Below are 15,606 nucleotides of genomic sequence, written 5' to 3' on the forward strand. Positions count from 1 at the left end.
CTAGGGTTACACAGAGTCGGTTACAATGGTAGGAGATCTACATATCCGTATCGCCAAGCTTGCCTTCCACGCCAAGGAAAGTCCCATCCGGACACGGGATGAAGTCTTCAATCTTGTATCTTCATAGTCTTGGAGTCCGGCCGATGATGATAGTTCGGCTATCCGGACACTCCCTAGTCCGGGACTCCCTCAGTAGCCCCCGAACCAGGCTTCAATGACGACGAGTCTGGCGCGTATGTTGTCTTCGGCGTTTGCAAGGCGGGTTCTCCTTTGTGCTCCATGTATTCGCCGGATAGTGTCCGGTTGCTTCATAAATGCTGCGCTCCTTGGCTTCTACGTTCAATAATGGCCTTCTTCCATGTGTTGTACGAATGCGAAAAGCCAGGGTATTCTTACGTTTCCCCCCCTAGCTGCACGGATAAGCTGCCTATAAGAGAAGCGAGGATCCAGATCCAAATCACACCACCCTCCTTCCGCAAGTACTCATCAAGGCGCGTCTGACAAAAAATCCATTCCAACATGGACAGTCGACGCGGCTCCTCTTCTCGCGCTCCCAGTCCTAAGCCAGGAGATTGGAGGAGGTGCTCAGTCCCGCATAGCGAGTTAGTGGCGCTCCAAACAGAGGGATACCTTCCCCCGACCTTTATGGTTTTGGTTCGAGCCGGACTGGCCACCTACAAGGGCGGGAACAAGCGGAGAGCGTCCCCAATCCCTCCAAAGGAGAGCGGGTATGCTTCGTCTCCTACTTGATAAGGGGACTCAGATTTCCTATACATCCGTTTCTCTGGGGGCTCCTGGAGTTCTATGGACTCCAACTCCACCACCTCACGCCTGCCTCTATTTTGCACATCGCGGGCTTTGTAGCTCTTTGCGAGCTGTTCTTGGGCATCAAGCCCCATTTTGCGCTGTGGAAGAGGCTGTTTTGCCTCGTACCCCGTTGTCACAAGGGGTCGATATATCAAGTGGGCGGAGCCGAAATATGGCGCATCGCCGGGACCGGATATCTATCCAGAACTCCGAAGAAGGCGTCCAAAGACTGGCCTTCGGAGTGGTTCTATATGGAGGACGCCCCGCTGCCGGATCCAGTTCGGATCGGCCTCCCGGAGTTTAGCAACGCTCCTCTGAAGAAACGCCTGAGTTGGCGCCCGCGGAGCCCTCTACGGGAAGAGGATAGGAGCGTCCATTATCTGATGGGTCGGATACAGCTACTAGCCCATTCCGGATTAACCATGATTGGAGTCATGTCCACATGCATTATGCGAGGGGTGCAGCCGCTCCAATATAGGGGCCACCCCATGTGGGATTTTAACAGGGAGAATGATGCCACCCGTCATGGCCGCACGGGACCGGGATCGGCCGCCGATCTGGTGAAGATCCCGTCCGGCTTGTACAAGGGGGAGGAGGAGGACTTCCTCCGCACAAGTCCATTGAATGGATTCTCCATGAATAACCCTCGAAGCTGGGTAAGCGGACGCTTAAATATTTGATCCGCGTTTTCAAAGATAGGTGTCTTACCTTATGGTTTCGACGCAGGAACTGCGCCGGGATGTGGAGGGCATAAAAAGCCCGACTCCACAACCCGAGGATCCGGGAAGATCCCTTGATCCGGCCTCCGAAGAGGATCCGGACATTAAGGTGGATTTAATTGACGGTGTGTTCCACCAGCTCAGCATAGATAATGCTTTAGTCGCCATTACGGCTGACTACCCCGGTTTGTGTCCGGCTTCCCAGGTGAGTACGACCGAAGTCCTGGCACCGTTACTTTTTTAATGCTTATTTCTGACCACCGTGCACCAATGGTGCTCGGCCGGAGGTGCCTTCACAGCAGGAAGCCGAGCCCGCGGCGACTGACCAAACGAGGTCAGTTCGGCCCAGCAGGCGGAAGAGGAGTGTGGCGCGAATCGAAACGTCGCCGCAAAGGTACGGTGCACCATTGTCCTTTAAGGGAAAGACTCCTGGGAGGCATATTAATGCTCATGACTCTTCCAGGAGAAAAAGCGCTTGCCGGACTGAGTCCGGAGAGGGTGCCCACCAGGCCTCCGCCAGCCAGGCTCCAACGCCTGGTCCGGAAGGGGAGGCGAGCGCAAGGCGCGAGCCGAACGCTCCTCCAACGGAGGATGCCGACAGGTTGTCCGCCACTAGGTCTGAGGTGGAGAGCGCCATGAATCATAGGCGCCGTCGGACAGTTCTTTGTGACACGCATTTCTCCCCTGAGGCGTTAAATGCCTTTAATGCGGGAGACGTGCACCTCCGTGCTGCTCAAGATGGTTTAACCAAAGCCACGGAGCAGTATGTAAAGTACATACGGGTAAGGAATTTTAATGGCTATATATGCCAGTAGCCCCCGAGACTTAAAATAGTTAAACTAACTGATTTAAGGATCATTTGTTTTGAAGAATCTTACTGAGAAGAATACCCACCTGTCTCAGGAGCTTCAAGAGTGCAAGGCCCAACTTGAGGCCGCACTAGCCGCTACCGGGGGAGCCACGGAGACCCCCTCTAGTAATTCATATTTTGAAAAGAGAAGTAGTTTATGAAGTGCGGCGTGTGTGTATAGTCTTACACTAGTATTGCAGAGAGTGCCGGACTAGATCCGGACAAGCAACAGCTGCTGCGCCAGGTGAAGGCTGCCGAGAGGGTGCTTATGAGGGTGCAGCAGGAGAGGAACAAATTCCAAGATGCCAACACCCAGCTGGGCGAAGAACTAAAAGATGTTCGGGTCCAGCTGTCGAACTCCGTAAAGGAGAATCGGCGGCTTCGTCGCGGCATTTATAGTAAGTGCTTGAGCAAACTCTTTTGAAAAGAAGAGTTCGGCGAGGAAGTCGATTGACAGAAATATGTCTGTAGGTGTGCTCACGGGTCGTCCGGCGGAGGAGATGCCTGGTTCCACAGGAGACCCTCTTCCCGAGCTGCTGCAACTGTACGAACGTGTTCGGCAGGCGATGAGCAGCGTCGTTCAGGCCTTATGGCCTTCCGTCTCCCTACCCGAGGGTCTTGCAGGGCTTGCTGAGAAGCTTCAGGGAGTACGGCGGCGGCTTCGTCTGTGGAAGATATCGGCCTTACATCAAGGTGCCAGGGAGGCCTGGGCCATGGTGAAGACGCGGTACCCGAAGGCTGACCCAAACCACATGGCCGAGGTCGGACTTGCGGGGCCCGATGGGAAGGAGATCCCTGTGAGCCTAATGTACGTCCAAGTAGAGTTGGCCGCGAAATATTCCCAACAGGACTGTATATTAGACAGCCTGTTAGATGGGATTGAAGAGGAGTACAATCAGTCAGTTTGACGGTGTAATTTAAAAATGACATGTAAAATGCCGTCTAGCCGGATTGTAGATCGTTTGTCTTTGCGGACCTTTTCGCTTCAACCTCGGGACCCAACAGTCCGGAGTGTGTCCGAATACCCTTACGGTTATAAAAGAACCGGGGCATGCATGGAGACAAGGCGTAGGGGTCATAATTGCTTTATCAGACAAGTGCGCAACTAGCTATGTTATATTACATGGTTAGTAAGAAACATCTTCCAGGGAGAATAGTTCCGTTAAGGGTTCCTTTCCCTGGGAGGCATGCCCTAAAGTGCATGTCCGGACTGCGAAAATAGCAGGAAAAGCTTCTAGGGGCAGATAAATAATTAAGTAATAAATCATCTTTCAGGTCACCGACCGAATATTCCCTTAAGAACGCTAGCCTTCGGCTTCACCCAGTCTGAGGTACACATCCGGCTGACCCGGTAGTAACAATCGCAGAGGTGCTCCCTTTATCTCCTAGCCAAACAATCGGGAACGTAGGGGTAAGCACAGGAGCCAGGCAACCCGGCTTGGCCAAAACTTAAGTCAAATCGATGCATACAATGGTGATCAAAAGGTACATGCGGAAGTGTGACACATGTGTTGGGCATGAAGCCCATATAAATAAGCTTCTGTTACAGAAGCCCCCAGGTATAACGAGTGCGAGTAGCACATCGAGTAAGTGCGAACAAAGCGCAGATCAGCCCTCAAGAGGTTTGTGCTGAAGAAAGGGGGGGAGGAGGGAAAACAAAGACAGCGAAAAAATATGAAAGGTGGATGGAGGAAGGAGACGAACCCTGAGTCCGGCGCTAGGCGTAAAATCTTCGGAGACGGGCTGCGTTCGATGGGTTTGGCTCGAGTCGGTTGTCAGATGCGTTGCATAGACGGTATGCACCGCCGGTAAGAACTTGGTCAATGATGAAGGGAACTTCCCATTTGGGCTTAAGTTTGTCCTTTTTCTTGTCCGGCAGGCGTAGAACTAGCTCCCCAACGTTGTAAGTTTTGGCCCGTACTTCTCTTCTTTGATATCTTCGAGCCTGCTGTTGATAGAATGCGGAACAGGATTTTGCCACGTCGCGCACCTCCTCTAAAGCGTCCAAACTGTCTTGCCGATCCAACTCGGCTTCTCTTTCCTCGTACATGCGCACGCGAGGTGAGTCATGAATTATGTCGCAGGGCAAAACTGCCTCAGCGCCGTATACCATAAAAAATGGTGTGAATCCGGTTGTGCGGTTTGGCGTGGTCCGCAGCCCCCAGAGTACGGAGTTGAGCTCCTCTACCCAGTGCGTGTTAGATTCCATGAGGGACCACACTAATCTGGGTTTGATGCCGCTCAGGATTAGACCATTTGCTTGTTCCACTTGACCATTAGTTTGAGGGTGGTAGACTGAAGCGTAGTCGAGCTTGATGCCCATGTTTTTGCACCAGAGTTTAACCTCGTCGGCCGTGAAATTCGTGCCGTTATCAGTGATGATGCTGTGGGGGACGCCGAAGCGGTGTACTACCCCGGATATGAAGTCTATCACGGGTCCGGATTCTGCCGTTTTAACCGGCTTGGCCTCTATCCATTTGGTGAATTTATCCACCGTGACCAATAAGTATTTGTGCTTGTGGGTTCCCCCTTTAAGGGGTCCAACCATGTCAAGCCCCCAGACCGCGAACGGCCAAGTAATGGGTATAGTTTTGAGGGCGGTGGGTGGCATGTGGCTCTGATTAGCAAAGAGCTGGCAACCGACGCATCGTTGGACTAAGTCCTGAGCATCTGCCCGGGCGGTCGGCCAATAAAATCCTGTACGGAAGGCCTTGCCTACAAGGGCCCGGGCGGCGGCGTGGTGCCCGCCGAGTCCGGCGTGAATTTCAGCCAGGAGATTTCGCCCTTCCTCTTCGGAGATACACCTTTGAAGGACTCCGGTTGTGCTTTTCTTATAAAGTTCTCCCTCGTGGACCTTGTAGGCTTTAGATCGCCGAACTATGCAGCGGGCCTCATTTTGGTCTTCGGGAAGTTCCTGCCGGATTAGGTAGGCTAGGAATGGTTTCGTCCACGGGGCAATTACTGCCAGTATTTCGTGGGCCGAATCTGTTATTTCATTGGCCGAGCCACCGATTGTGTCGGAATGTTCTGCGTTAGGTGATGCAGTTGGTTCCGGATTGTTAATTCCGGACTCCTCTTCCCATAATACGGATGGCTTAAAGAGCCGCTCCAGGAAGATGTTTGGAGGGATGGCGTCGCGTTTTGCACCGATGCGTTCCAACACGTCTGCTGCCTGGTTATTATCCCGGGCTACATGGTGGAATTCGAGTCCTTCGAACCGGGCTGACATTTTTAGGACATCATTTCGGTAGGCTGCCATTTTCGGATCTTTGGCGTCAAAGTCTCCATTTACTTGGGATATTGCGAGGTTTGAATCCCCGTGCACCTCTAGGCGTTGAATACCCATGGAGATTGCCATCCGGAGGCCATGTAGAAGGGCCTCGTATTCGGCTGTGTTGTTGGAGTCCGTGTACATTATTTGAAGTACATATTGGACTGTGTCTCCGGTTGGGGACGTCAAGACGACGCCAGCCCCTAAGCCCCCCAACATTTTGGAGCCGTCGAAATGCATGATCCAATTGGAGTATGCGCCGTACTCTTTAAGGAGTTCGGCTTCTGTCCATTCGGCGATGAAGTCAGCCAGAACTTGCGACTTGATAGCTCGCCGTGGTTTGTAGGTTATATCAAATGGTAAGATCTCAATGGCCCATTTTGCAATCCTGCCCGTCGCGTCACGATTGTTTACAATGTCAATGAGAGGTACTTCGGAGGCCACCGTTATGGAACACTCTTGAAAGTAGTGTCGCAGCTTCCGGGATGCCATGAACACCGCGTACGCTATATTTTGATAGTGTGGGTATCGGGACTTGCATGGGGTTAAGACAGTGGATACATAGTACACTGGTTTTTGAAGAGGGAATTTGTGCCCTTCTGTTTCTCGTTCGACGACGAGTACTGCGCTGACAACTTGATGTGTTGCTGCGATATATAATAGCATTGGTTCGCCCAGGTTGGGCGCGGCCAGGACCGGATTTGTTGCCCGTACGGCTTTAATTTCTTCGAGTCCGGCCGTGGCAGCATCCGTCCATTCGAAATGTTCAGTGCGCCGGAGGAGGCGATAGAGAGGCAGTGCCTTTTCTCCCAAACGGGAGACGAAGCGGCTTAGAGCCGCCACGCATCCGGTTAGCCTTTGTATTTGCTTGAGGTCTTTTGGGATATCCAATTGTGACAGAGCTCGGATCTTGGCTGGGTTTGCTTCAATGCCTCTACCGGATACAATGAAGCCCAAGAGCTTTCCGGCTGGTACACCGAAAACACATTTTTCCGGGTTGAGCTTAATGTCATATGCTCGAAGGTTGTCAAATGTCACCCTCAAGTCGTCTACTAGAGTTTCGACGTGTTTGGTCTTGACGACCACATCGTCTACGTATGCCTCGACTGTTTTGCCTATCTGGGTGGCCAGACATGTCTGAATCATGCGCTGATATGTTGCGCCGGCGTTTTTGAGTCCGAAGGGCATTGTGTTGAAGCAGAATGGTCCATATGGAGTAATAAATGCCGTTGCAGCCTGGTCTTTTTCCGCCATCTTGATTTGATGGTATCCGGAGTATGCGTCGAGGAAGCACAATGAATCGTGCCCTGCGGTAGCATCAATGATTTGGTCGATGCGAGGGAGAGGGAAGGGGTCCTTTGGGCAGGCCTTGTTAAGGTCTTTGAAATCGACACAAAGGCGCCAGGATTTGTCCTTTTTTGGTACCATTACCAGGTTGGCTAGCCAGTCCGGATGTTTGATGTCTCTGATGAATCCGGCTTCTAAGAGTTTGGCTAGCTCCTCTCCCATTGCCTGTCTTTTGGGTTCGGAAAATCATCGAAGAGCCTGTTTGACTGGCTTGAATCCTTTTAGGATATTTAGGCTGTGCTCTGCCAGCCTGCGTGGCATTCCTGGCATGTCTGAAGGGTGCCAGGCAAAAATGTCCCAATTTTCCCGAAGGAATTCTCGTAGTGCGGCTTCTACATCAAGATTTAATTGTGCCCCAATGGCGGCCGTCTTTGTGGGGTCCGTTGGATGGACCTAGAATTTGACTATTTCGTCTGCTGGTTTAAAAGAGGTGGACTTGGACCTCTTATCGAGTATCACATCGCCCCTATCCACCGTGGAGCACAGCGCAGTTAGTTCCTCTGCCGCTAAGGCTTCGGATAATGCCTCTAGGGCCAGTGCGGCTGTCTTATTTTCGGTGCGGAGTGCTGTATCTGGATCACTGGAAAGAGTGATTATTCCATTGGGTCCGGGCATTTTGAGCTTCATGTACCCGTAATGCCTCTTGCCCTAACAAGGCGTGATATCCGCTGCCGAATGGGGCCACTTGGAATGTGACCTCTTCGGACCTGTAGTTGTCCGGCGAGCCGAACACTACATCCAGCGTGATTTTTCCTGTGCAGCGTACTTCTCGACTAGGGATTATTCCCCTGAATGTTGTGCTGCTTCGCTCAATGCGGCTCCAGTCAATTTCCATTTTTTGAAGGGTTTCTTCGTAGGTGAGGTTTAATCCACTGCCACCATCCATGAGTACCTTGGTAAGACGAAAGCCGTCCACTATCGGACTGAGGACCAATGCGGCTGGTGCTCTAGCTGTTCGGAATTTAGGTTCGTCACTGGCATTGAAGGTGATAGTCGTGTCGCTCCATGGATTTGCTGTTGCTACTTGGTAGACTTCGGCGAGGCTGTGGATTGTTCGTTTCGGCATGTTATTTGATGCGAAAGTCTCGAAGACTGTTAATACCGTACTGGTACTGCTGGGCTGGTTACCCGGGGCTAAAAAGCCTTCGCCACTTTTGGCAACCTGCCGTAGTATCCAACATGCTCGAACGCTATGTGTTGGAGTGGCGCCCTCCGTACTGTGGATTTTGCAGGGTCCGTTGAGCCATCCCTCCAGTACGGTTCCGTACCCTTTAGGAGTTTTTTGCTTTTTGGTTTTTAACCCAGGTGCTTGAGTATGACGCATTCTTTTATTTTGGACTCGGGTTGTATTCAAGGCCGGATTGTCCCAGAACCTAGTTTCAGCTTTCCAGGCACTCTCCATCGCACAGTATTTTTGTACAATGGTCGCTAGGTCGGCGAAGCGTGTAACTTCGCGACGACTGAGGGCATTTATGATTCCCTTGTCCATGCAATTGTTGCAGAAAATTGAAATCGCGCTTTCTTCACGGCAGTCCTTTATCCTGTTCATAACCAGGAGGAATCTGGCCCAGTAACGATGTACTGTTTCATCGGGCTCTTGCCGTATTTGAGATAGATCAGTTATGTTTGGGCGGGCGGGTGGAATTAAGTTCGGAACCCCGCCCAATCTGAGGCTCAAAGGCCAAGAAGCTTCCGGATTTGGAAGCTTGGTTTGTTGGATGCTTTCCAACGAATCTGGTCTGATGCCTGACTCTAGGTTCAGTATTTGATTGGCATCTGTCCCTCCGCGGGAATCCGGCATGGAGGGATCGGGAATCCGTACATAGTTGGTTTCCAACATAGAAGAAGAGTCGCCGCATTGTTCCTCTACCACAACAATGTGGTGGGTAGCCTGGGGAGAGTTAATTTCTCTCAGATCGGTTTTAAGCCCAATCTGATCGTAGTCTGTAGCGACTCCCAGGGCGGCGATGCGATCCAAGAGCTCGTTTATGGAGGAGAGCTCAATCGGATCTAACTTCTCGGCGAATTCCGAGCAGACGCGAAGATCGCTTTTGATGACCTGAGAGGTCACCGTCGGAGCGGTGGCCGAACAGGCGGTCATAAGAAAACCACCTAGCCGGATAGTTTGGCCGGCGGCCAAAGCTCCCTTGACGATGGCGCCGCCTTTAAAGATGGGAAAAGGCATCCTTCCTGATTGCGACTGCACAGAGGAACTCTCAATGAAAGCACCAATGTCGGTGTCAAAACCGGCGGATCTCGGGTAGGGGGTCCCGAACTGTGCGTCTAGGCGGATGGTAACAGAAGACGAGGGACACGATGTTTTACCCAGGTTCGGGCCCTCTTGATGGAGGTAAAACCCTACGTCCTGCTTGATTAATATTGATGGTGTGTGTTATAAGAGTAGATCTACCACGAGATCAAGGAGGCTAAACCCTAGAAGCTAGCCTATGGTATGATTGTTGTTCATCCTACGGACTAAAGCCATCCGGTTTATATAGACACCGGAGAGGGCTAGGGTTACACAGAGTCGGTTACAATGGTAGGAGTCTACATATCCGTATCGCCAAGCTTGCCTTCCACGCCAAGGAAAGTCCCATCCGGACACGGGACGAAGTCTGCAATCTTGCATCTTCATAGTCTTGGAGTCCGACCGATGATGATAGTTCGGCTATCCGGACACCCCCTAGTACGGGACTCCCTCACCAGCCTCCTGTTACCATTAGCCTTAGACGCATAGTTCGGGACCCCCTACTCGAGATCCGCCGATTTTGACACCGACATTGGTGCTTTCATTGAGAGTTCCTCTGTGCCGTCGCAATAAGGCTTGATGGCTCCTTTAATCATCAACAACGATGCGGTCCAGGGTGAGACTTTTCTCCCCGGACAGATCTTCGTATTCGGCGGCTTCGCACTGCGGTCCAAGTCGCTTGGCCATCTGGAGCAGATCGACAGCTACGCCCCTGGACATCAGGTCAGTTTTGGATACTTGAACTACACGGCCGACATCCGTGGAGACTTGATCTTCGATGGGTTCGAGCCTGCGTCAGGAGCGCGGAACAGTCACGACGTGCATGACTTAGATCTGCCATCGGACGGTATTCGGGATATCGCACCTGTGGCTGCCCCGGACCCTAATCTGGAGCAGTCGCGCCATCCGCGGATGGGAGGATGGTCCCTGCCATGGAGGTCGCACACTCATCGGGGATGGAGCCAAACATGGACTCCACCTCTAAGGAAATTTGTGTCACCGGACCTCCGGACTTGTTAAGGTCTTAGGTTCCGGACCGCGTGCATCCGTGCCTATCGAATCTGATTGGGCAACGATCATGGAGTTTACCTCCACGGATATCTTTCAAAACTCACCCTTGGGTGACATGCTAAATTCATTAAGGTCTCTCTCTTTATCAGGAGACTCTTAGCCAAACTATGTCCGGCTCGAGTGGGAAGCGAACGATGAAAAAATTCGTGACCCACCCACCACCAACTTAATAGCCACTGTCGATGACTTAACCGACGTGCTCGACTTCGACTCCGAAGACATCGACGGTATGGACGACGATGCAGGAGAAGAACAGGAACCGCCGCCCACAGGGCGCTGGACAGCCACCTCATCATATGATACATATATGGTGGATACCCCAAAGAAAACAATGGCGATGAGGCATCAGAGGACAACCCGTTGGGGAAGAAATCAAAGCATCGGCGTCATCGACACCGCTCTAAGCCCCGCCATAGCAGTACTGGCACAGGAGATGATGGCAATCTGGATGGTTCCGAAGAAGAATACAATCCTGCCCAGCCCGACTTCGAGCAGGCCGAGCAGGAGGATGGGCAAGCTAGCCCAGATAAAACAGGCAATAGAGGGAGACTTGGAGGACGATAATTATATGCCTCTCTTCGAAGATGAGGCGAGCCTCGGCGATGAAGAATTTGTCGTGCCTGAGGATCCCGTCGAGGAGGAGCGCTTCAAGCGCCGGCTTATAGCCACTTCAAAAAGCCTGAAGAAAAAACAGCAGCAACTCCAAACTGATCAAAATCTGCTAACAGATAGATGGACTGAGGTCCTAGCAGCCGAGGAATACGGACTCATGCGCCCAACCAAAAGTTACCCAAAGCGCAGGTTGCTACCTCAACTCGAGGAGGAGGCACTAGAGCCTACACTGCCAGCGCATGACGAGGCTGACCGGCCACCTCACGGCCAAGACAAAGCGGTGCACCAACCCGAACACCAGCCCACACCCCGCCGCCAATATACTACGGCCAGGGGCTACACGCAAGACCTACAGATGTATTGGGAAACAAAGCAGGACAATCAAGATTGATCTACGGATCGCGGGGGAGCATCACAACGCGTGAAGATAATCGTTACGCCGGATACACTAAAAACAAGTCCGGCCGGGCCGAATACAACAGACCAGACTTCGAACTGTGTCGAGAGATAGCCCGACACAGAGGCGCCGCACACCCCCTATGCTTCATCAACGAAGTAATGGATCATGAATTCCCAGAAGGGTTTAAACCCATAAACATTGAATCATATGATGGTACAACAGACCCCGCAGTATGGATCAAAGATTTCCTTCTCCACATTCACATGGCCCCCGGCGACGATCTACATGCCATCAAGTATCTCCCACTTAAGCTCAGGGGACCGGCTTGGCATTAGCTGAATAGCCTGCCGGTAAACTCCATTGACAATTGGGAGAACCTGGAAAACGCATTCCTTGACAACTTCCAGGGCACTTACCTGCGACCATCGGACGCTGATGACTTAAGTCACATAACCCAACAGCCCAGAGAGTCAGCCAGGAAATTCTGGACTCGGTTCCTAACTAAAAAGAACCAAATCATTGACTGTCTGGATGCCGAGGCCCTGGCGGCCTTTAAGCATAACATCCATGATGAGTGGCTCGCCTGACACCTCGGCCAAGAGAAGCCGAAATCCATGGTAGCCCTCACGACAATCATGACCCGATTTTGTGCGGGCGAAGATAGCTGGTTGGCTCGTAGCAACAACACAGGAAGTAGTCCTAGCACATCAGAGGCCAGATATAGCAACGGCAAACCTCGACACAACAAACATAAGCGTCACAAAAACAATAATGACGCAAGAGACATGACAACCAATGCCGGATTCCGTGGCTCTAAGTCCGGTCAGCGGAAAAAGCCACTTCAAAAGAATAATTCAGGCCCATCCGGCCTGGACCGCATACTTGATCGCCCATGCCAAATTCATGGTACCCCAGGAATGGCAGCCAATCATACCAACAGAGAATACTGGGTCTTCAAACAAGCTGGCAGGTCAGGCGCTGAAAACAAGGAGAAAGGGTCTCAAAGCGATGAAGACGATGAGGAGCACAGATCACCGAACAAAGGAGGGAAAAACAATTTCCCTCACAAATCAAAATGGTGAACATGATAAACGCCATCCACATCCCCAAACGGGAACGGACGTACACTCTTTGGGATGTCGACTCAGGGAAGCAAGTCGCCGCACAATACAAACTATGGCCGATCACTTATGATCATACAGATCGTCCGGCAAATCCCAACCAGGGCAATTCGGCCGCACTTATCCTCGACCCAATTATTTGCGGGTTCCACCTCACACAAGTCTTTATGGACGGAGGCAGCAGTCTAAACCTTCTGTACCAGGACACAGTGCGCAAGATGGGTATCGATCGTTTGATGATCAAACCCACTAAAACCTCCTTTAACGGTGTTATACCAGGTGTGCCGGCCAGTGGTATATGCTCCATCACTCTCGAGGTAGTCTTCGGATCACCAAACAATTATCATACCGAAGAGTTAGTCTTCGACATCGTCCCTTTCCGCAGTAATTATCATGGGGCGAACCCTATTTGCCTGATTCAACGCGGTACCACACTATGCCTACGGCAAACTTAAGATGCCCGGCCCGCGTGGCGTCATCACAATTAAAGGCGAAACCGACCTCCACCTCGGCGGCGAAGAGCATCCGCCGCTTTAACAGCAGAAGTAGCTAGGGGCACTTGCTAATCGTACCTTGTGTCAACGTCCAACCTCCCGGACACCGATAAATGAGTCCAAATTACTGCGAGGCATGATAGCTCGGCTCGACCAGAGCTCAATTAAAAACTCCGGCAAAAGCTGGGAAGGGCCACATTACGCATCTCAACCGCTCTGTGGCACACAAATATTTCTCGCATTTCCTTCGCAGGGTCGCTTTCGCGTAGGACATGACTGGCGATCGGGAATCAGTTTGGACGCGCAAGGGAATCCCTAGATCTTCCCTTCGAAGACAATCCGGATACACTTCGGATCCGCACACAGCTCCTTCCCGCCTGATCTCAGCTGGTTCTTCCGTCACACTTCTTTTTATAAACTTACTTTTACTCATATGCCTAGACGTATTGCTCGAAATTTATATGAGCTTTTCTGCTATCATTTCTCATTGGCACTTTTCGTCATAACGGCATCTGTACATCGTGTCATGCCTTAATACGCCAGGGGCTTCATTGTACCCATAACATGGCACTAAAGTCCGACCACCTTCTCGATCGTTCGGCACCCCGAACTTGTAGCATTATATGCATCAGCTCCGAATCATGTCTTGGGTCAATAGTTGGGTTTGCCCGGCTCCCATGTTTTGGTACCTTACGTTCCGCTATATCGGCTAAGGTAGCGCTGGGAGAACTACTGCGATTGTGTCCCCGTTCTTCCGGACGAGCACCTCAGTAGAGAAAGCCGAAAACTAACGTCATGATACGGCGAGAGCTGGTCATCTGTTCGAGAGGTTGTAAAATCTTTAAAGATTTATTCTGCATAATGCCATAACCAATGCAGCGTGCGATGGATCGGTTTTTCTCCTGATCAGGTGCTTATAGAGCCCCTCGTGTGGTCTTCCGAACACCAGAGGCTGCGCCTACCATACTTTTGACAAACTCCTATGGCTAAGTGAGAGTGATAAATCCCTATAGTCTGATTGCCTGGTTCGTTGTGATGAACACCTCCTTCAAGGACCCAAAAATGGAAGAAAGAGTGCTCAGGTTTATCCCGAACACCCCTGTACTTCCTATGTGGGGGCAGAAGTCGACGACTGGCTAACTCTCAGGATTAATATATTTCAAACAGCCACACAGGATGAACAACTTTCACATAAACAGACAATAAACAATAGAAATGACCTTGTTTAGCATTACAAAGGACAACATGACCGTACTAATGGAAATACAATATCCTTGGTGCATTTCTCCACCACAAGGCGGGCTCCTTTCAGGACACTATCATAATATAATTCGGGCTTGCGGTGCGCCTTCCCCTCTGGCGGTCCCTTGGTCATCAGCTTTTCTGCATCTAGCTTTCCCCCAGTGCACTTTTGCGCGGGCGAAGGCCATCCGCGCACCCTCCATACAGACAGACCGCTTGATGACTTCGAGTCAAGGGCAGGCACTCACCAGCCGCTTCACGAGCCCGAAATAACTGCTTGGAATCGGCTCGGCAGGCCATAGCCGGACAATCAAATCCTTCATGGCTAGTTCGGCCACCTTGTGCAATTCGATCAGCTACTTCAGCTGATCGGTAAATGGCACCGGATAATTCGCCGCCAAATACTGCGACCAGAAGAGCTTCTCCGCGGGCTCTTTTCCTCGGCTTGGTAGAATTGGGCGACATCAGATATGCTGCGTGGCAGCTCCGCAAACTCCCCTGGAGAAATCAGAATTCAATTTATCAACTTGATTTTCTCCTTTCACAAAATAAATACCGCTTTGTATAAGCAAAAGCCTTACCAGCCGCAATCTTCATCACCTCCTGAATTTCCTTCAAAGCACCTTGGGCTTCTTCCCAAGCATCATTTGCGGCTTGGAGAGCTTGGGCGAGTTCGGATTCTTTCCCTGATAACCTCTGCTCCAAAGTCTCGCTTTTCTTCACGGCATCCTGAAGCTCTCATTCAGCTTCAATGACCCTGGCCTCATGCTTTTCGCGAAGAGACTGCTCCACGGCTGCCTTCTTCTCGGCTTCGGCCATAGCCTTCTTAAGAGCCTCAACTTCGGCCATCGCCCCTAGAGCATACAATAAAAATATTTTCATTAAGCACACTTATTCATTTGTGCTAAAGGAAACAAAGGTTTTTGCATACCTTGGTTATCCTCCAACTGCTTCTTTACTCGGCCAAGTTCTTCTTCGGCCCGCTCCAGACTCTGCCTCAGTCCAGATACTTCAGCAGTATGAGAGGCGGTAGTCGTCACAGACACCTGCTTATAAAAAGGGGGATGTAGATGTCATCAACAGAGTCTCCTGCGAACATAAATTTGATCCTCTATCTAATTCTTTGTTCCACCGGACAGTGTATCAAGGGCTACTGTCGGTGTCAAAACCGGCGGATCTCGGGTAGGGGTGCCCGAACTGTGCATCCAGGCTGATGGTAACAGGAGACAAGGGACACGATGTTTTTACCCAGGTTCGGGCCCTCTCGATGGAGGTAAAACCCTACTCTTGCTTGATTAATATTGATGATATGGGTAGTACAAGAGTAGATCTACCACAGAATCAAATAGGCTAAACCCTAGAAGCTAACCTATAGTATGATTATTGTTCGTCCTACAGACTAAAACCCTCCGGTTTATATAGAC

Source organism: Triticum dicoccoides, chromosome 1B, assembly GCF_002162155.2.
Source record: "Triticum dicoccoides isolate Atlit2015 ecotype Zavitan chromosome 1B, WEW_v2.0, whole genome shotgun sequence".
NCBI classification, from domain to species: domain Eukaryota; kingdom Viridiplantae; phylum Streptophyta; class Magnoliopsida; order Poales; family Poaceae; genus Triticum; species Triticum dicoccoides.